General features: G+C 38.3%; 1 protein-coding gene across 1 annotated transcript in view; it reads left to right on the top strand.

Moving 5' to 3' along the window:
- The window catches only part of ADAMTSL1 (ADAMTS like 1), a 385383-nt gene that overhangs the window by 205400 nt on the left and 157891 nt on the right, over positions 1–22092 (top strand). The gene's annotated exons all lie outside the window — the stretch shown is intronic.

The following is a 22092-nucleotide window of genomic DNA, read 5'->3' as shown; positions in this document are numbered from 1 at the left end:
TTAAATTGTTTTATGCCCTAACCTGAAGATTTTTTTTCCTCAATACTGACCCTCTGCACCATATCTGTAATTGTTGCATAACAATTCCAGCTTTCAAATATGTCATTGTTTTGTGCTGTAATCCTTGCTGTTTGTCTGCATTGCTAATCTGTATTAATTTGGCCAATTTGGGGGTAAGCAGGCTGTGCCTTTTGCTTAGAAAAACATGACTGAGTGAGTGTTCCATTCATGGGTCATCTTCACTATTATTTTGATATTCAAAACACTCTTACTAAGAAAGAAAGATTTCTCCAAATATCTTCCTGGCTCAACATTTCAGAGTATGTTTTGTGCTGTCCTGGCATTTTCATTAATTGCTAGCACAAGAGATGGGCCAAAACCCAAGGACTTTGAATCCAACTCCTCTCCTTCCTCCACATCTCCTCTTGTGGAAACTTTGGAAAGCTGAATGCAGACACAGAGCTGAGTACTGCAAATTGGCCAAACACAAACCCCACCTCCATCTTAGGGGTTTTCCAAATCCTGATCCTAAAATGTATTTCTTAGTCTTATTTTTTGTCTCATTTCTTTGGAAGATTTTTAAAACTTGCATATTCTTTCCTTCATTATATTTTGGCAGTTTCATGTGATTTGTTTTAGGTCCACTCATGATGGTCTATGCCGGCTTATAGAATCTTAGTTTTGATAAGAAGAAAATGGAAATGTAATTGAATCTTATTTGCATGACTAAAAGCCATATAAATAATTATCTATGCTTTACTTCCATAGAAGGCAAAATGAGACAAGACAAAAGCCTTCTAAATTAGAGATCCCAAGATGTTGAAAAACCTATGAGGTTTTTTTTTGTTTGTTTGTTTGATTTGGGTTTGGTTTTATCAGTAAAGAAACTTATAACTCATACACCTTCAACTGACTTCCAGATACAAAAGTACAAGCTTTACTTCTTCAGTATTCAAGAGCAGTATCATTTGCCCCAACTGTTGCTGTGTAATGTCTCTAAAATAACAGGCTTGATAGTTTAAATGGTGAGACTTCTCTTTAATTACATGTGACCTGTTTGTATCTTCTGTCAGGATCTGTTTTCTGGTTAATTTTTGCAAACAGCATGCCTAGAAACTTTCATGAAAAACAAAACCCACATATTGACTTGACATCTAAAGTCAGGCCTATGATTTAAAAACACTATGACTGTAAAACTGTTAGTGGAGTTTTAAGAGTTATTGACATAGAACAAGTCTCTTATTTGTTTGAAGTTCATTGCAAGATCTGGGTGTTTTGTAAGGCAATGGAAATGCTCTGCTTTTAATGTCACTTTGAAATACATGTATAAATGAGAATTACTTTCATGTGATTTCTGATGGAATTTAAGATGCATATGTGTCCATACAGCTAAAGCTGCTAGTTTGTAACTTCAGAAATATTGTACAATTCTGTCCTCTGTTAGTGCCTTCATGTAAAATATGGGTAAATTATTTAATCTCATTTAATCTTAGTGTACGTACAGTGACATGTTTGTAAAACAGGAAGTTTCAGAGCAAGCTGAGATACAGCACTAGCTGAGAGAAAAAAGGCATGAAAATAGTGGAGATAAATAAGGTTTCTTGAAAAAGATTCTGAAAGTAGACCTCAAAAGGAGCGTACAGCAGCACAACAACACAAGAAACCATCTTGTGTGAAGAAATAAGCCCGAGAGACAAATTATGTTAGAAGAATTATATATGAGTGGTTGTCTTTCTCACCTGGAATTCTCTGTAAAAACAGGAGAAGGAAGTAATTTTGCATCTCCTGTTGCAGAATTTCCCTATTTTGTTGTTGTAATTCAGGTTCTCAAGCATGTCAGTTCAAGATGTTTGGCTCATCCACTAAACTGCCACACCCTTACAATGAAAAAATGTGAACATGATGTTAAATTGTTGTGAAAAACCCTGCAGGAGTCTATAACCACTTAGGCATTTTGGCGAAATTTTGGTTTAGATTTTACAGCTGCTGAAGGTCTAGGTCTGTTATTGAAATACAACAGATATCATCATTCCTAAGGTAAATGAGAACAAAGTAGCAAGGAAGGGGGGAGTCCTCTATAGCTCATTACTTCAATAAGTACAGTTAAATTTCAAGAAAGAAGCAGTCCCCATATAGGATTTCACTCCAACTTTTTCCATAATTCCCATGGAGGGAGCAACTGTTCAGCATCAATATTGGAAGCTCAAAATGTTCCACGTGGAAACATCTCATCGCTCTGATTTCTGTTCAGCCAAACAAAATGGATTAAGGAATGTTACATATCAGCCCCTTTCTTGAGACCTTGCCTCACATTAGATGTGAGTGTTGAACGCAGGGAGATCACAGCACACCTGTTCCAAAGGGACATGATTTCACTCCAGTGCTCACGGCAAACCACTTCTTGTCAAGGGCAAAGACCTGGTGAGTCTGAAGGCTGTACTATGAATTAGTTTCCCTCCTAGGTGTGAATAAGGAATTTCTTACTACCCAGAGCTGTATTGTTCCTCCTATCATACTGTGAGTTTCATCTGAAGTTAGAGGCCTAGGTAAAGTTTTGTACGCATCAGCACCTTAACTTGCAAGGAAAAATGCTTTCATAATCTCACGTCACGTACATCTAAATGAGCTGCACCTAGACACTCCAGATAATGCAGTCCTTATAACTTCCAAAGTTTCTTTCTTAGCCTTGGAAGGCACACAGAGATACACACACATATAAATGCAAATCATCTCTATATCTCCTTATAAAGCACTGCCTCCCTCCCACTTCTCAGTTTCCATATTTGCACAAGCTTCCAGGTTCCCAGAAATCAATCCAGGCTTACAAGAGAAAAAAAAAATATCGAACAACTACTAACTAAAAAAATAGAAAAAAATATTAAAATTCTGGTTGCTACAGACTGTATGGCAAAAAAAGAGGTCCAGCTGCCAGGAAGAGACAGGTGTCCTCTGAGTGACAATAATAAGATATTCTCACCAGGGAGATCAGCTCCAAAGCCGAGTTCACCATTTCCTGCTATTACATATATTGATATTAACAGTCTTCTTCTGCCTGTATGTGTGTTTTTCAAATTAAGTGTTGTTAAATCTGCGAAGTTTAAAATACTGCTTCAGACACCGACCCTGGCTTTTACTTCCATTTCATATAATCTGTAATAGGTAGAGAACAGTGTTGATAACCAATTCAGTTTCTCTCAAAGAGATGCAAACAAGATTAATGCCTATCAGAGGTGAAGGAAAACTGGAATGAATAAACACTTCAGAAAGTGGAAGGAATAATTTTCAGAACACAATATTTGTGCATGTATTTATGCACTTTCCCTTGAGATGGTGAAGGGCATGCATTTGCAAGGTCAGGGTTTGGAGGTGATGTATTTGCAAGTGTATACTCCGAAACTGATGTTGAATGGAGTCCTAGATTCACCAGTCTTAAGTATCAATTTTTGCAAATGATTTTGAGTGTCTCAGCATTTCATCTGTAGCATTAAGGTAGCATTTTGCTAAAAGCAACCTCCATCTTACTGAGAAACAGCAGTGCTGGGCACATCATGTACCATCCACATTGGCTATTATATCCCTTAAAGTTTCAGTATTACTTCTGCTGCAGATAGCAGTCTTTTATTGCTCTGAATTCTTGTATTCACTTGTGGTATGTGACAGAGCAAATCTGGACGTGAGCAAGGTCTGGGTTTTTGCACTCTTCAAGAAATATTATTTTGTTTAAGGCACATTTTCCTTTTTAGTGTAGGCTTTATTTTTTTATATATATGCATACAAAGAAGGAATACCACACTCCATACTCCCAAACTAGTGTTCCATATATAGAATGAAATTTCAGCAAGACAAATCAACTAACTCCATACAAATGCATATACACAGTATAATAAAGTACCTGGACCTAAACAGCAGGATATGGAGGTGTTCAGAGCATTTTCAGGTACTTGATGACTTTAAGTAATTTTACAGTAAATCTATGCTTATTTCTAAGTTTTTTTTCCTTTTTTTTTCAGTTAAGAATAAGTCAAATGAGCCTTTAGGTAGATGCAATACTGATCTGCAGAAATTGGCAGGTATTGGGCATGACTGTTCATTAAAGCTATATGCAAGAATTTGAGTAGACCATTCTCTTGGACTTGATTCATGTGAGTTTCCATTCCCTGAATTTCACTTTGATTTCTAAGTTCAACTATGTGCAGAAAACTGAAAGCCAAACTGTTGGAAGAATGTGTTGTTTTATTTATAGTGGTTTTTATTAAGAATATTTATGTGGTTTCATGAAAAAAATTACATGGTTTTCATGAGTTCGTTGTGAAAACAAAATTCAAGGTGCATTTTAGACTCTGGTCCAAATTTTAAATGTGAAACAAAGTTTCCGTCTTGGTGAATTTCATGCATATTGCAATGCTATTATGAATATTGTGCTGCGGTGCTAGTGATTAAACACGTATCTTGAATAAACAAAGCTGCTTAAAGCTAAGTCGCCTTTTCAACATGTCTGAACACTGCAGACCACATAATTTTGTAATACATTCAATTCACTACAAGAAGGAAGTTGAAGTTCTGGAGCACATTCAAAAAAGAGCAAGGGAGTTGGTGAAGAGTCTGGAGCACAAGTCCTGTGAGGAGTGGCTGAGGAAGCTGGGGTTGTTTAGCCTGGAGAAGAGGAGGCTGAGGAGGGACCTTATCACTCTCTACAACTCTGAGTGGGTGTTTGGTCGCTTGTCTCAAGAAACAAGTGGTAGGAGAAGAAGAAACAACCTCAAGCTGTAACAGCAGATGTTTAGATTGGATACTGGGAACTGAGGTGGGTGTCAGGCTGTCCAGGGAAGTAGTTGAGTCCCCATCCCTAGAGGTATCGAAAGATGTGCAGACTAGGTGCTTAGGGTGCTATGATTTATTGATGGACTTGGCAGTGTTAAAGTAGAATATGGAGTTGGTGATCGTAAAGGTTTTATCCAACTTAATGGTTCTATGCTTCTGTTATATAATAAACTCCCATCTCCCACCAACATTCCCATCAGCTGCAATGGGGTTCCTTGATCAGAACACTGGCAGAATACATTGAACACAAATATAATTCCAAAAATATTACTCCATCTTAGATAGTACAGTTGTCTATTGAGCCTTCTGTACTGATGACAAGAATATCCCATTCTTCCTTTTAAAAAAGCCACATTTGCCAAACTTGAACAAGAAGTACCCAAACTGAGACATTCAGAAGTGGGTTTATATAATGTTAGTGCAACACCTCCAGTTTCAAGTCAGACTAAGAGAAGGAAAGAAAATAAAAAACAAACTACACAACAAAAAAATCCCAAACACATGGTTATGAAAACATCTTTGTGAGTTGTTCCATCCATTGTTAGTCATGTAATCATAATTGCAGTGGTTTTGGTTTGTTTGTTCATTTGTTAATTTTTAATAAAGCAGTCATGATTCAGCTATTCAATATTACAAAATTTGCTGTTTACATTTTAAAGATTGTATTGAGAGTTTCATTTACAGGAATTCCAGGAACTACTATAAATACTTCTCCAATTACATTAGTCTTCTAGAAAAGAAAGATTATGGTGGAAAGCATACAACAGTACTAGAAGATATATGGACATCCTTTTGTGCTGCTCCCAATGTGTGTGTTGACACTGCTGGTGAAGCAAAAGATATAAGGGCTTTACTTTGGGGGGATAATGGTGTTATTTGTAAAAGGTATGCTTGATTTTTAATAGATTTATATGTTTAGTTTTCTGAATTTTTGAGGGCAATAGGAAAAGTCATAATTTTTCCACTGATGTCATCCTATGGTTGCTCTCTCACTTCTGATAGTGCTAAGTGGTCCATCCCTCTCCTCTCCTTCATGAAGAACTCACTGAAGCTGCTGTAGAGATACATGAAGATGTACTAGAAGAATCTTAGAACCTGTTTCAGACCTTTTCTCATCCCTGCTATGTTCAGTCCATCTAGTGCATTTTCCATCATAGCCCATTCCTACTGAGCCTTTTCAAGTTTTCTGACCCTGTTCCTTGCCTGCCAAGTCCAAAGGTACCCAACCAAATGATTGCTGGGAAGTGAAGTCTGAAATCTCTTTCTCCCACTGTTCCTAATTACTTTAATTTCTTATTTTAAATTTCTTCTTCAGCCTCATTCCTAAAGTTTCATAAAATTACTAAACTCCATCTAGTTTACATATTTTCTGTTTTGGCCTTCAGATGTCTTCAGTGTTTATAGTTCCAAAGCCAAACTCTTCTATCCTCCTATCTGACTTCTCAACATCTGTGACTCTTTTTTTATTTTTCCATCCAGTTCCTTTTCTTTTACAAAGTTGGTATCACTCTCCATCTGTTCTTCCAGCTTTTCCTCCAGTCTGGTTTTAATTTGTACTGATGTGCAGTTCTCTTAAATTGTCTGTGGTCTACCCTTGCTCCTTTTTCCTTTCTGTCCCTAGTCAGAAAGCCTTCTGGCCCTTGGCAGAGTTTCCTTTTCCTTTGCTAGTTTCTGACTTCAGTCACTTTTAAGACTCATGGCTAGCATACTATTTTCCATCCCTAACACACATGTACCTTACTTTTCTCCGTTGTCTGAGCTTGCTGACATACCAGAATCATGACTTTACTGGGCTTTCTAAATGCCCATCTGGACATGATGTGCCCTGCAGCACCAAAATGTTGCAACTGCAAGGCATCCAGCTCAGCCCCATGTGGGAGACTATCTACTGCTTTTAGACAGTTCTTGGATCCATTTTCCAATTTCTCCTTCAGAAAATAAAATAAATAGACAGTTAAAAAATATAATTAAAAATTTAAAAATGTTGGTGAATTCAGGCGATGTGGGAGCATAGGCAGGCAAACCAAATTAACTCTGAACAGAGTGAGAGCAGTTATTTGCAACTCCTGTCAGTCAAATTAATACTTAAAAGGCACACCTTTCATGAGGTGTGTGTCTTCACCTTTCTGTGCAAAATTGTTCCTCCAGTAATCTCACTTTCTTTCCAATTCAGAATAGGTTAAATTTTCGATTTCCTCAAAGAAGAAAAATGTAGTTACAGAAAGGCTGTCACTCGGTCCTGTTAAAAACATTTTTGCATTACAGTTTTAAAGTGGAGTCAGACCCCTTTATTGCTGGGCAAACGGTGTAAGAGAGAGCACTTTTCTGTAAAGAACACAAGGCTTTAGCAAACTATGCATTCTCCCTGGAGGATGTAAGCATTTTCCGATTGGTGCTTTTTATGGCATACGTTATCTATTGACACAGATTAAGTTTCCCTCCTGTCTGGAACAATGCACGCTCAGGAGAGCTACTGACCTAGCAGTAAGCGTGAGCAGCTCATGGCAAGTGGGGAAGCGGAGCTCCGGGAGCTGCAGGCAGAGCGCTCCGATCAGCTCTGCCATTCCTCCTCTCTCCTCCTACTACTCCTCCTCTCCCGCTCTCCTTTTCCTTCCCCTCTGCCTTTGGCTGCTGCGCTCTTCCCAGACCTCTTGGCTTTGTTGCGCTGCACGTCGGAATAGCAGGAGGGGGTTTGGCTAGACGGCGGCTCAGGGAGCGCTTCCCCGCACCTCACGCCAACCCACCCACCCACGCCTGGGTCAGGAAATGTGAGCGGGGCTGGTGGAGGCGGAGAAGCAGGGCTGAAGGCTTGCACCAGCGCTGGATGTGACAGCAGGCAGCCCAGCGCTCCGCCGCTTGCGCCTGTCCCGCCCCAGGTCCGGCACCCACCCGACCATGGAGTGCTGCCGCTGGACGACCGCGGGCACCCTGCTTCTAGCTTCCCTCATCCTGGTAAATGCCATTTCTTTCCTAAAGTATCTACCGCCTGTAGCTGATACTGTGTCTGTGCGCACATATACGGGTGGGCACGTTTTTAATCTCTTGAAATCGCAGCTGGAGAGCGTTTGTTTAGAACAAGTCATTTAAGTCTTTACAACGCTGCAGATCTTGGAGCCTCCATACTGTGGGTTGCTGCAGGTAGAACCAAGAAGTTGGTGTTGGCATCAGCTTTCTAAACTTGGAGAGCTATGACCTGTGAATGGTGATTTAACTGCTTGGGATTTAGAGAGGAGCTGTTTCTCTGCTGTTTAAATCAAACTATATAACGCTGCAATGCTTCTGGAATTTTCTTCCTTAAAAAAAAATAAAAATATGATTCAGCTTTGCATGCGCAGAGAAAACAGGTATAGAATGTACTGAACTTTTTCCTGAAACCAGCTTAAATGAGCTCTCATTATTTCTGTACCTCATTACAGAGTCAAGTTTATACCAAGCTTTGAAAGATACATTCTGTGATATCTGGCATACTTCGGGGCAATAAACTTAATCATTGTTATATTATTTTCTTGCATGATTCTCATTTATCCCAATAGGATGCTTACAGCTGAGAGATGTACCTATGCTGTTTGATTGACATTATATGTTCCATTTTGACTCATACTTAATTTTATGAGTATTATGTTGGCAATCAGAAAACCTGCAGAAAGGATATTAATATATATCTGCTTTTGATGCCAGAGTCATCTTGGCATATATCTGTGTCAACCAATCTATAGTAGTCATTGCAAAATAATCTTAACACAATTTTTAGTAGCCACATGGAGACCTAAACATTAGAATAACCCTGTTCAAAATGCTTATTTTAAATGATTGTATTATTTTTTTAAAATATGAAATGTTTTTTTGGATACAGTCACTAAATACTATATGAGCACTAGAAATAAGAATGCTATCTGGACTGATCTAAAAGTCTTACTTTGTTTAAAAGTCTATTTTCCGTTTATAAGATTGAATTCATGCAAAACGGCATAAAGTCAGAATAGATTCTCTTTCATTTATGAAAATGAGATGTTTATAACCTGATGACTGTAATAAGTCAGTAATGACTGAGACAATCTTGCAGGACTAATTTAAGGAAGATCAACAGGAGATATGACTCAACAAGAATGTGTAAAGACTAGGATTTGGCCCAATGTTAAGCTTGAACTCATAATATTTGTACATCACTCTGCTGCTTGTGAATTAAGTTCTCAGTCCCTGATTCATGAAAATAAACAGTGCAATCTGCTGCCAAGTATTATGCATTATATTCCACGTTTTTATATGTATGACTTACCCTGTCTCTAGAGATTTCCCCCCACCTCTCACCAAATCTCTTTGTACCTTAAGAATAGTGATGTGAAGCAAGCTTAACTTTCTTCTTTGAATCAGACCATTCTTCTGCTCCTTCCATAGTCAGGAAAATCTCTCACTTGCTTTCAGCAGGAGATTAGGTAAACATTCCAGTATTTGACTTACAGCTTGGCTAGAGATAGGGATAAGTTGTAGGATACCTTGGTATACTTGTTCCAACAGTAGCTTATTGCAGCACAAGTTCACCAAAGGCATGGTAGAAAGCTCATAGATGTTTTTTGAGAAAATAAAAGGTGTCATTAAATCAGGCTGTGACTTGGCTGTTAGCATTCTAGATGTTAGCCTTTAGACAAGTAGACAGAATGAGTTTGAAATCTATTTGAAATCAGCATTTGGATTTATGTGTATCATCTTGTTTCTCTTCTAAAGTCCCGGTCTTTCCCACAACCACCAACACCAGCAGCTTCTTGTCATGTGGCACTCTAGTTGCATCAACAAAATTCACAGCTGTAAGCACTAATGTTACTCAACAAATGCTTGCAGAATTGGTCTTAGAATAATTTATCACACTTTCCTAAATTTTCAGTAAACACAGTAGAGCAAGGTACCACCTGAACTCTTCATTCAGCATGCTCGCCTCAGGAAGGAGATTGCCCAGCCTAGGATTGTGTCCAGCCTGTGTACATGGGATGCTTAGGCAGTCAAACCTTAGCAGTCTCACAGGCTGTGACAAGTCCACAGGCAGCAACAGTAATAACCCTTCCTCTTTCTCTCCCTAGTGCCTGCCTGGAGTGGTGTACCAGTGAGTGCAACTCACTACTCTGTTGGGGTTCTTAACCTTCTTCTGAAGAAATTGTATTAATTGAGTGGTGCTTTAATAAAGTCACTGGGAGTCCCTAGTGTATTTTATTAACTGTCCTAAAACTTGCTCCATACGCAGAGAACCAGTTTCTCTAACATTGATGTGGACTATGTATTTTCATGGCCACTCTTGTGAATCTGAGACAACACTAAGATGCTTGTCTTGAAAAAGTAATGTGAAGAGTTTCTCTTTCCAGAGAAAGACCAGATATTTGTAGAATTTTGCATATTGCTCCATGAACTTTTGCATGCTAAGGAAATACTACTTTTTAGAGCAACAAAAGAAAGCAGGCATTTTGTTCCAGAGATTTGCCTTTCTGTTAGTTTAAAAATAAAATCCTAGCACAAGCAAATCACAGTTGTCTAATTCAAAGGAATCTGGCCAAAAGCCATAACCAGGCATGAGCTCAGCTAAACTAGAAGTCAAATCACGCCATGTCAGAAGGACATTTAAACACATTTGCATTTGTTATTTGCATCTTTTCAGCAGCTTTTTTGAGCTCTCTTTGTTGCTGTTGTGATACCTACAGAAGTAACTCTAGGGACTGTAATAAAGTACATGTGTTTTTCTGCAGGATTTCTTTATTTTGCTGTGCTAATTTGTACATGGAAAATAGTCAAATACAATACTCAGTTTCTTCCAGGCTCTTTGGCATTACACTCCCCTATTATCTAACTGGGTCTGTCTTGGATGACCACAAGCATAATTAGCCAGTGAAATGAATATGTTTCTTGTTTACATCTGAATGTATAAAGCTTGATGGTTTTTCCTTTTATGTGTAGATAGGTCTACCTACTGCTGTGTCTGCTCATCTGTCTCTACAATTGTGGGTATATTAAAGGGGTTTTTTCCAGCTGAGATCCAAAGAACATATACTTTCATTCAGGATCATATATATCTATATCTATATCCATATCCATATCCATATCCATATCTATATCTATATCTATATCTATATATATAGATATAGATATATATATAGATAGATAGATAGATAGATATGTGCGAACTAGCATTTACTCACATCAGTTGGGTGAGAATGAACTGAAATGCAGAGTTCAGCTATACAAAGCTGAGATTTATTCATATTAAAGTGAAAATATATCACCAATGTGGTTTGGGACCCATGCTACCACACTTCAGACATGTCATGCGTATAAAACAAAACCATTTCTTATAGGAAGGACAAAATGCTACTAAGTATATATGGTTATAATTTCTTTCTGTATTAGAATTCTGTATTGGAACATATTTTACTAGCCTATTCCTTCAGATTCTTGAAGTATAAAACTTCTTTTTTTACCAAGTGCAGAAGCTTTCATGAGCTAAACTAAGGTGTAATGAAGGTTTTTTTGGTTTTGCATTTTAGTGAAAGGAAGTCAGCATTTAATGTAGGCTGTTGTAGGTCTGCTTTGCCAGCGTCACTAAATTTAATGTTTTCTCTTAATAGCTTTGCTAGATTCATAGGGCTGAAAAAGAAAAATTAAAGAAGGTATGACATAGAACACTGTGGAGAGTCTGAAGATTGGAATGTGGTCATCTATAGTCATGGATCTGTCAGCTGGATGAGTTTCAGTACTCAGAAGATTAATGAATCAGTTTAAAGTCTGAGAAGGCCACATGACCAGCTAAATAATTCTTCAGAAGAGTATCAATCTCTGCATGCCTAAATTTTCACTGAAGCAAATGAAACCTTAATCCGTTATAACTGAGCCATTAGGTGTCCAAATAAAACCTCATGGTTTCTGTTGTATTGTCAAATCTGCAGACAGCTGTGTTGCTTCTATTGCTTTTCTGCAGCTATTTTCTTAACCTTGTAAGAAAACTCAGAATTGTATGGGAAACAATTACATGGGAGAAAAATAGGAAATTTCAGTCAGAAGAAGGAAAATGAATGGTAAGATCATCCTTATGGAGATAATTAAAAAGCTAAAGGTATTGAAAAAAAAGTGAAGACATACCAACCACCAGGTGTTACAATAACATGATGGGGAACAGGAAAAGGAAAAAGAATTTTTTTTCTCTCAGCCCAAGCTGAGCCCAAGGACAGTTCTAAAATAAGTCGTCTCATCTGGTGTACAAAAGCTAATCCAAAAATTGGCATGAAGTGTTTACTTCATCAGAATATTATACTTGGGTATGAGCCACAAACTTCTTCCTAACTCTTGTACTGGAACAGCTAGTTTCTGGTGTTGGCTTCTCCAACTTTTTGCATCACCCTATGGACAGCAGGCTTGTCTTAACAGATGGCTGACCAGTTTTGCATTCTCAAGGTGTTACAACATGTTCTGTCTCTTATATGTATGTTTAGGCAAAAGGGGAGAAGTAAACAAAGGACATATATTTAACGGAGTGAGATCTTCTCTTAGGTCCTTAACCCTGCATATTGTTGAACACAGACCAATAACAGTCATAGCTTAGTAAAATCTGATCACTTAGATGTCCTTCTATCTCAGGGAATGTAAATAATTTTGAGATTTTCTATCATCCACCTTTCAAGTACCCTGTTTAGAATTTCATTCCATGTATGACCACTCTTTTTTTCCTTTTTTTTTTTTTTTCTGTAATAACTGAACTTTCACAAACTTCTTACAAAAGTAGCTAAAGTTGGGTCAGATTGGAAGGGGAGGGAAAGCAGTGTGTGCATTTGTGAGATTTAATTTTCTTACAAAGCCAGCATATGTAGAAGTCTTAGTAGTTTTGCCACTGTGGATTTTTTGGTCACTGCTTATGGAGGAAGTCCTTCTAGTTGTGCAGAGAAGTAAGTGGTATGTTCACTGATTCTACTATACATTAATTTTCACATTGTTTCTACTTCAGTCTTCACTGCCTTTGAGAAATCTCTTCCAAAGCTTTAACCTTTAAAATTTCTGCTTCCCAGGGGCTTCTCATAGAGGAAGTTCAGCAGAGAGGGTGTCAGCATAGAGGGAAGGGTTGTGTGATAATGTAAGACATCCTGAAATAAATTCCAAAAGTACTCAAGAAATGAGACAGGAAATTATATTCAACTTATAATAAATTCAAACTGTTGCATAAAATAAATATATTCATTTTGTTTCCATATGAATATACTGTGTGAGTGTCAAATTTCCCCTTCTAGCTTTGTTTGACATAATCTCAGTCCCTGTTTGAAGTTTACTAGTGTGTTGTTCACATTCCGCACTGTATCAACACAGCCAGATTTAAAAGGAAATAAAGGAAGTAATAAGGTCTCCTACTGTTTTGATGCTGGCATCAGATGGGTGAAATATTTATTTATTTATTGATTGATTTACTTACTTACTTACTTACTTGCTTACTGGTTTATTGAAATCCTGTATTTCATTAAGTCGGAATTGTTAAGTGCATGGTTCCTCAGGATAAACCTAAGAGTCCTTAACGAGCCCAAGGGTGTCTTCTTTATTGTAAATGTCTTTTGAGAATTTTTTGGATAGCATTTTTCATACTTCCTGTAACTTTTTAAAGGAGAGAGGATTTTCAAGTTCCCGTGGTATGTCCAATATGTCCCTTAAAGGTCCAGCCATATTTTAAAAATGAAATATCTGAATTAGCTAAAGGCGAGAGGGAAGTATTGTAACAGAAATATGTGAAACAAAAAACTTGAGTTGCTATGGCTTTAATTATAAAACTCAGGCACTCCAAACATTAGCAGTCTTGTCATTCTCCAATGGACTAATCCACCCAAAGGAAAAAAATATTTTGATCACACTGGATTACAGGGCAGCATGAGAGGAGTGGCAGCAGTTTGTATCCTGACAAGTATTTTGACACTTCCATGTTGGCAGTTCAATGTAAATTCGTGGGAAGGGGAAAAGAGAGCAAAACCAAAACAAACAAACAAACAAACAAACAAACAAAATCAAAAAACAGAGTGTGAGGGGGAGAAACCAAACCTGGTCCTTCCTGTCTTCTTGCCTGCCTTCCTGCCTCCTTTCTTTCCTCCTGCCTGCATGCCTTCCTGCCTCCCTCCCTGTTTTTCATAAATATTTCCCTTTTGGTTTTCATGCCTCCCCCAAGGCTTAATGCTTCAACTCTTTATATGTCTCCCTGTTGTTAAAAGAAGCACTTGCATATCTCCATGAAGTAACTGAGGACGATGGCAGACCACCAGAATAACAAGAACCTTCATTTGTTTTGAATAAAGCTTGTAATTGCAGATGTTGTCTGAAATTGCCCAAGTCTTTGGAAAGTTCTCTTCCCTTGTCTGGAATTTCTCCTGACCAGAGTGTCATCTGCCTGTTGCAGCCTGTGTCACCTTGCCTTAGTGCTGTGATATCTCCTCCTGAGGAGGCTGGGCTGTCCTAGGTCTGAGTAAAATCTGTGCTGATCAAAATCTATGCTGATGCAACAGTGTCTTTCTTCTCATTTTGACTTTCAGAACCAGGGTTTCTAAAGCCAGATGACATGGTGCTTTGTGAGAGAGGGCTCATGGGGGACATTATGATCTCTACAGATGGTTAGGTTGGGAGGGTGAATATATGAATATTAAGGTTACTTACTGAAAAGAAAAATTGCCAATATAAATTTCTTCAATGTGAATGTCTACCTCCTTGAGAGGCGCAGCAGAGCTTTCAGTGTCAGGTGTAAATTAGCCATTTTTTCTCAAAGCTGATGAGCACAGCACAGCCAGCACATACTTTCATTTCTCACCACTTAGAAAACACTTGGCATGCAATAGGCCTCATCGCAGGTTACAATTTTACTTTTTTCATCTGCTTTCTGTGTGCCTTGTGGACTTTTTCCCTGCACACAGTTCTTGCTACATGGAAGACAAAGTCCTAAAGTGCAAGATGCACTTTTGAACCCGTGCTGTTGGATGGGTTCCGAATTCTAAAAAGTGATTTCACCTATCTGAACCAGTCCTAGCCTTAAAAGCCCTGAGTCAATAAGGCGACAAGTCTGATGCTGAGCCAGTTTGGACTTGCTCTTATTGGATCACCCATGCCTGGTGCTTACACAAGCACGGCAGGATTTGAATACAACAAAATGTTGTAGTTTCAGTCTGTGAGAGCAAGAAAGAAAACTCTTGCATTCACATTGCTCTCCTGGTGTTTTAACATATGAGTAAGAGGGGTGAGAGATACGACTGATCTGAGGTTTATAAGGCACTGCTATAAAAAGTTACACAGAGCTCAGTGTGCACACGTAGAAGCGATATGGTGTCAGCTCCATCCTCTGCCAGCAGCCCCCTTCCCTGCCCCTCAAGCTGGCTGCTACCCTTCTTTGAGAAGAAATGAGCTCACATTTGGCACATTTCTCCTGGGATACAACTTCCAGTCCAGGTTTAGGAAAGGCTACTTAGCTCTTAATGTCCTGAAATGGCTGTAAATTGATTACTCTCGGTGTTGCACACTGGAAGCTGTGTCCTGCCATATTCACAGCACAGCTGTATCCCTTGGGACTATGAGGACAGCACTGGCAATGCTCTTATCCTTGTGAGATGAGCTGATGTGTGGAGATAACTGATGTAAGAGGGTGCAGCCATGTACAAGACTGAGACGATGTTTTCAGGAGCTTGGTGTGACACTTCACCCTATTACTTGTGCAATTGCCATATCAGGTAATGGTTACGAAGGGATGTGAGATTATTGCCCTCTCAATAAAACTTTGCTTTCCTGTGCAAAAGGAAAACATACTGTATTATATCTTTTTCTGCCTCCCTAGTAATGAGTCTGCCTTCTTGTTAAGAATAAGAGAAGACAAAAAGAAACCCAGCACTGAAAGGACTAACATAGCAAATTTTTGCTAATGTCCCTGAACTGAGCTAGCTGTATGTGTATCAGGGGTTTTCCTTTAGGGTAAAGAAAAATCCACCTATTGCTCCTTCCCTTTGTTCATGGGAGCAGAATATCTTGGTAGGATTTCCTCTTCAATCCTCATCAAGGTGTCTTATCCTGTTTCCTTTAAGTGATGGATGATTTTGGGCAAGAAGAAAGAGTAAATTAAAAACTATCCAGAAAGAGATTTGGTTTTGATTTGTTTGTTTGGTTGAATTTGTTTTGTTTTGTTTTTTTCTTTATTCCTTTTTAAGAGACCGAAAAAATAAATCCTGGCCCATTTATCTGCACTAGCAAAATCTGAGCATAGTCACCCAAAGTTCAGAATACATGCTCACATGCCTGTGCTCCTGTGCCAGTGCCTTCCTTGGAGTTTGGAGACATTCAGATCAAGAGTTCCCTGTGCCAGGGGTTTTCCATAGGAAATTCTCTCTTGATCCCCTCAGAAGCCTTTTGCTTTGACTTGCAAGTGAAAAGGAGGCAAAAATTCCTAAGTTAATTTCCAAAACGGTGAAGCCTGGGGCAAGTGTGATGGTGCTTTTGAGCTCACAGTTGCATTCCCAGTAGAAGGGAGCCACTGCTCTTCCTAGTTCCTCCTAGGGAGCGGAGGAGACAGTGTTTGAGGAATAGACATTTTCACCTCAAGATGTCTGATACTCATTCCAGCTATTTTTCTTCCCAGGATTTTTGCCAGAGCAAACAGTATTGTAGGAGTATTTTGAACAATTCTATAGGAATCCTTTTGACCTGGCCATAAGGAACAGCATGCAGTTTTTCATGGCAGCAATGGCACTTGTAACCACTGAGCATCTCAGGTGCAGTAAACAACTCGGGCAGATTGGGTACATGGGCATTTTCTCTTTTCATCTTTTAACTTCTGTGAGAGCAGAACTCCCATTATTTTGGTTAGCATGTCAGGTAGGCAGAATTTTCTGGTTTGTATGGCCCTTCTGTAGGCTGGCTGGGTAGCAGGTCTGGTGGCAGAAGTCCTTTTTTGCTTTTACATGAGATACAGACAAGACAATGGGAAGACAAGCTATTTACCATATCAGCTAAACCGTGTTCATCTGTCCTGGATCTGACTTGATTCTTTTCCTTGAATCTTGACTCTGAATCTGACCTTTGGGAAAAGAAAATAAGTTGAAGCCATTGGTTGCTAAGGCTGACTTGGGGACCACTGGTTTCATGAGGCACATGAAATGGAAAGATACCTGCTTGGAACTGAAAAACTATTGTCATGGGAAATCCTAGTGTTTCCAGAGAATCATGCTCATCAGAAGGATGAGGCTTACTTTCATAAGCCCTTTTTTCAGTATGGTACAGTTATTCTGGAAGAGTCAATGTGCTTTAGTCATACAGTACCATTTAAAATTATGTGCAACTTTTTGTCTAGATGATTAAACATTTTCTTTATATGCATTGCAAACTTTATATGAAATTTTCAAGATATTCAGTTTGAAAAGTTTTAACAGTTAGTCAGAAATGTCTTGCATGTTATTTTTTTAATGGTAATTATTAATATTAATTCAACTAGCTATGAATTTGTTCTGCCTTGCCTGTTTTTCAAGACAGAGATTTCCAAACAGTCTCCCATGTGGGCTTTAATCCAGCTGTTAACTTGGATGGAATGCAATAAAGATACATAACATTGTGCAAATGAAATATTATAAACCATAAATTTACATTGGTTGAAGCTCTACAATACCTGGTTTTCATAAAGAGTTGAGGTCACTCGCTTTATCCCCTTGTGTTACACACCTAGGGAAGTGCTGAAAGCAGTTTCTGTCTGGTTCACTGCAGACAGCATTTCAGTACTCTGTGAAGTATATATTTAATCTCATTGACAAACTGACATAAAAGGATGCTCAAGGATTACTCAAAGAAGAATGTGTGGCTTGTCAAGGATTCATATAGGGATGCATTTAAGCCTATCTGAAAAGTCTGGGCAGAAAGACCATTATAGAAGAAAAAATACTAATTTTCTCTCCCTAACATAATTTTTACAGTAGCTAAAGGCAAGTTTAGGCAGTGGCCTCAGAGGAGCCTTGTATATTGTCACTGTCACTTCATCATACCCTGAAACACGGGGGATATGATAAGAAGTAGATGATATACATTTATTAACCAAACTCACTGGCTCATATTATCTTGGAAATAACTGGCCTAAATTCTGTATCAATGCTGTAGTACAAGAATTTAACTGAATTTTTCACTATCTGTATTGTTGTTTAATCTAGGAAATACACTGGGTGCTTGAAAAAAGGACTTAAACATCATTTTGCTGAATGAGGTGGAAGACTGCAGAATCAGAGGAGAAATTAAGCCACATGATCTGCATTTATACACACACTCTTCTGTGTGACACTGACAAATAGTTGGATTCTGTAGGGATAGTCCTGTTCCAAACAAAATATTAAATTCAATTCCAATATGAGACTAAGATTTATTTTCTTAAGGTTGAACTTCTTTTACAGACTTCAGGACATGAACAGAAGTCTTGCTGCTCTCCGTTTTTTTCCTTCTATGCACCCACATACATGTGTACATATATGCCTTTAAAAGAAACCTGGTTCTTATCAGAGATGAGGTTCCTTGATGTCCAGGTAGCTGTTGTGATTTAAGGAATTTGTATTCCAGATAGTCTAAAGGATTTCTGTGTACTGTAAGTGGAAAGCGTAGGAAACACCACTGAGTATAACACAAATGCTTGACAAGTCTTTAGTAAATTTAAAAATTACTTTTAAACACTGAAGCAGGATTTTTTGAAGAATCAGGTTGGATACATAGCTCTATTAAGTCTTATTTGATTATGTCAGATTACTTTTCTTTGCACTATGAGAAGTCCTTTGTTTGATTTGTAGTTTAAAACCTATTTATTTATTTATTTATTTATTTATTTTTTTACTACTGTAAGCATCTTCACTTGACTACCCTGTCTACTAACAGTGATTTCATTTTTAACATATGATCCTTTTTGCTTTCTGGTCCAATAGCACAAGGTGTTCTTGTTTCTAATTAGGCAACTCTTTGGGAGTCCTCCTGCACATTCCCACAGAAGCTGAGGTATGGGGTGGTAGATGCAGGATCACCATCAGATTAAGATAGTAAGGGATAAGGAAGATCTGGTTTTGATTAATGCTAGCAGATTTATTTATTTATATAGGTCATCAATAAGCAAATTTTTTAAGGTTGGCACTTCTGACTTGATACTTCTGATGTCAGGGCATCCTGAGTTTTGTCTGAACAAATCAATGGGTTTTTCCTGGGAAGCTCAGGCTGACATCCACTTAGAATGGACAGAAAGGACAAGGAAGGTCTTCTGATACCCGCAACAGGGCATAATGAGCCTTGATGACTGCATTTTGCTTGTTTGACATACACTAGCATTTTGAGAACCACCAATCTGAAATACAGCTGGCAGAAGTAAAGGCTTTTTCTGTGATGGAACTGTTACTTAAAGAAAGATTTAAGTGGTGCCAGCTTTACTCTTTTCAGCTTTAAGGACATAAATGCTCCTCTTTTTTTTTCACCATTTTTTGTTCCTTCTCTTTGCTCTTTATGACAGGAAATTCAGGGCTTTAAAGAAGTATTGTAGAAGGTCTTGCACTGCAGGACTCTTGACTGCTACTTTAATGCAAAATCTTAAGTTTAGTTCATTTTGTCAAAAGTGGGTAGAAATTATTAACTACCAGTATAAGCTACTTTTGAAAAATCTATGCTAGACAATGAATTCTTGGCTTGTAATTGTGTGTGTATATATATATATCCTTTGAAGCCGGAATAAATCTGTAATGAACAGTTGCCTAACAATTGAAAATTACTTTTTGAATGTTTCTAGACTTTCAGGCTCAAGATTAACCGTGTGGCTCACAGGAGCCACAACAACACTCTACTTTCAACTTTCTACTTTCAACACTCCACTTTCTTTAACATTAAACATGGATGGCGTTGAAATTAAATATGTTTATTCCACTTGTTAAAAGAAAACTTGGAGCCTGTTCCAGGTTGAGATCACATGTTTATTTGGGAATATATAGGCCTTAAAGCAAATTTTGAAATGCAAATAATAGGCTCATGGATCCCCTCTGGGTGGGATTACAATTTATGTCAGAAAAACTTGGACCCATATAGTGTCTAGTTGTACTGATGCTTATGATTTGTGGTGAGGTAAGAGTACTTGATTCAAAGGTGTTTACCTTGCAACCCTTTTAAATTATGTCTTTGGGCTTTCAGACATGGGTGAATGATCAGGTCATGCACCTATCTGCAGTTTGAAGGTGTTTGTTTTCCTATAAACTGGAAGCACAAACATATATTTTAATTTTAAGAGAATAAAAGCATTCATTTTCATTTGATAAGAGTTACTCTTCAAAAAGCAGTCAGGCAAAATAACCTCAGTAAGTTGTCATGTCTTCTATCTCAAATGTAAATCTGAAGACTGAGTCACATGTAGTCATAATCAGAATTTGATCACTTATAAAATTTTAATTTTTACATTTACCCTTGCAATTGCTGTAGTTTTTGGTGTTTTTTGTTGTTATTGGGGGTTTTTTTGTTTGGTTGGTTGGTTTTGTTTTGGTTTTTTGTTTGGTTTTTGGGGTTTTTTTGTCTTCTTTTTTCTTTTTTTTATCTTAATAAAGATAAGATAAAATTAGTGTGTCAAATAATTGTTACACACTCATTAGACAGCCCCTATATTATCTCTCACAGACTGAATTAATTTTCTTTTTTACTTATGAATAACAATATTCAAGGGTGGTATATTTCACCAGATTTCATTACTACTACTCAGCGTCACTGAAGGTAAAATTATTTCAGTGTTGAGTTAGACCTTTGTGTCAAATAATCCTGTAGTGTTGCCAACAACTAGGAGGTCCTGGGTGATGGCACAGCATCATCACCTGGGAGGGGATTTTACTGCTCTACTTTTGCACTGGAGTAGTCTCACCTCGAGTGCTGGGGGCAGTTTTTGGGTGTCACAATATGAGAAGACATTCAACTCTTAGAGAGTTCCAAAAGTGGACAACAAAGACTGTAAAGAACCTTGAGGGGAAGCCATGTGAGGAGCATCTGAGGTCACTTGGTCTCTTCAGCCTGGATAAGAGGAGTCTGAGGACAGACTTACTGCAGTCTGCAACTTCCTCATGAGGGGAGGAGGAGGAGTGGACAATGATCTGTGGTGACCAGAGGCAGGACCTGAGGAAATATCCTGAAGTTCTGTCAGGAGGAGGTTTGGGCTGGATATCAGGAAGAGGTTTTCACTTAGAGGAGGGTTGGACACTCTAAGAAGTTTCCTAGGGAAGTGGTCACAGCACCAGCCTGACTGAGTTCAAGGAGTGTTTGGACAATGCTTTCAGGCACATGCTGTGACTCTTGGGGTGTCCTGTGCAGAGCCAAGAGTTGGATTTGATGATTCTGATGGGTACCTTCCAACTCAGTATTTTCTACAATGCTGTGAAAGCTAAAGCTGACTGCTGTAACATGGGCCAGAAGTGATGCTTGCCAATGTCTCTCTATTTAAGGTGTACCTTTAAAGTCTCCCTTGTATCATTGTTTTGCCTTCTCATTAATTTCAAGTGCAGTTAGAACTGCCCTTCACCAGGTGATGACCCACAGCACAAGTCAAGCTATGAAGGAGAGCACTGCCTATCTCCATCAGACACAGGCATTTTTGGTGTAACTTTGCAAGGTTAGTCAGTTTTTCCAGCAAAACCACCTTGCCCACTGGGGCAATATCTATGTAGATGGTTAAATAATTCATGTCCTTAACAAATCTATGTTTCTGCAATGCATTTGCATGAATAAAAATGAAATGCTGAATACAGGTATGACTGCTGTACTTGAGGCAGCTACTGCTGTATGTTTATGACTTAATCCTCAAAGAGATGAGCGTTTCTGAATCCTTCAGTGCTGCTTCTCTGAGCAGTTGTTTGAGCAGAGCTACTGGCAGGAATAATAGCACTGTCTAAGTCTGCACCTGACACTGGTAACTCCTGCTTTTCAGGGAATGTGGGTTTTCTTTTTTAAGTTAGCAAACAGTAGGGATGAAACAGGGAAACTTTTTCAGGCAAGTTTCATAGATGTTTAGACAGAGAAGCAATGATAGTTCAAATTCTTTATGGTAAGTGCATGAAAGTGATTACATTGAATGCCTTTTTGGCACATTGATTCACTATATTGTGTTTCAGTTTTTCCTTAGGAGCATTTTGGAAGGCACATTTCAATATGCCCTTTCATAGCTTCTAACAGAGCAGCAAAACTTCAGAGCACAAGGTCTAATGTCTATAATACTCTATTTCTTAATCAGAAAAAATCCTTTGTCTGTTCTTCAAAGACCTC

The sequence above is a fragment of the Cinclus cinclus genome, chromosome Z, assembly GCF_963662255.1.
Source record: "Cinclus cinclus chromosome Z, bCinCin1.1, whole genome shotgun sequence".
Taxonomy (NCBI): Eukaryota; Metazoa; Chordata; class Aves; order Passeriformes; family Cinclidae; genus Cinclus; species Cinclus cinclus.
The sequence above is the reverse complement of the archived record's forward strand: the minus strand, read 5'-3'. Positions and strand labels throughout refer to the sequence as shown.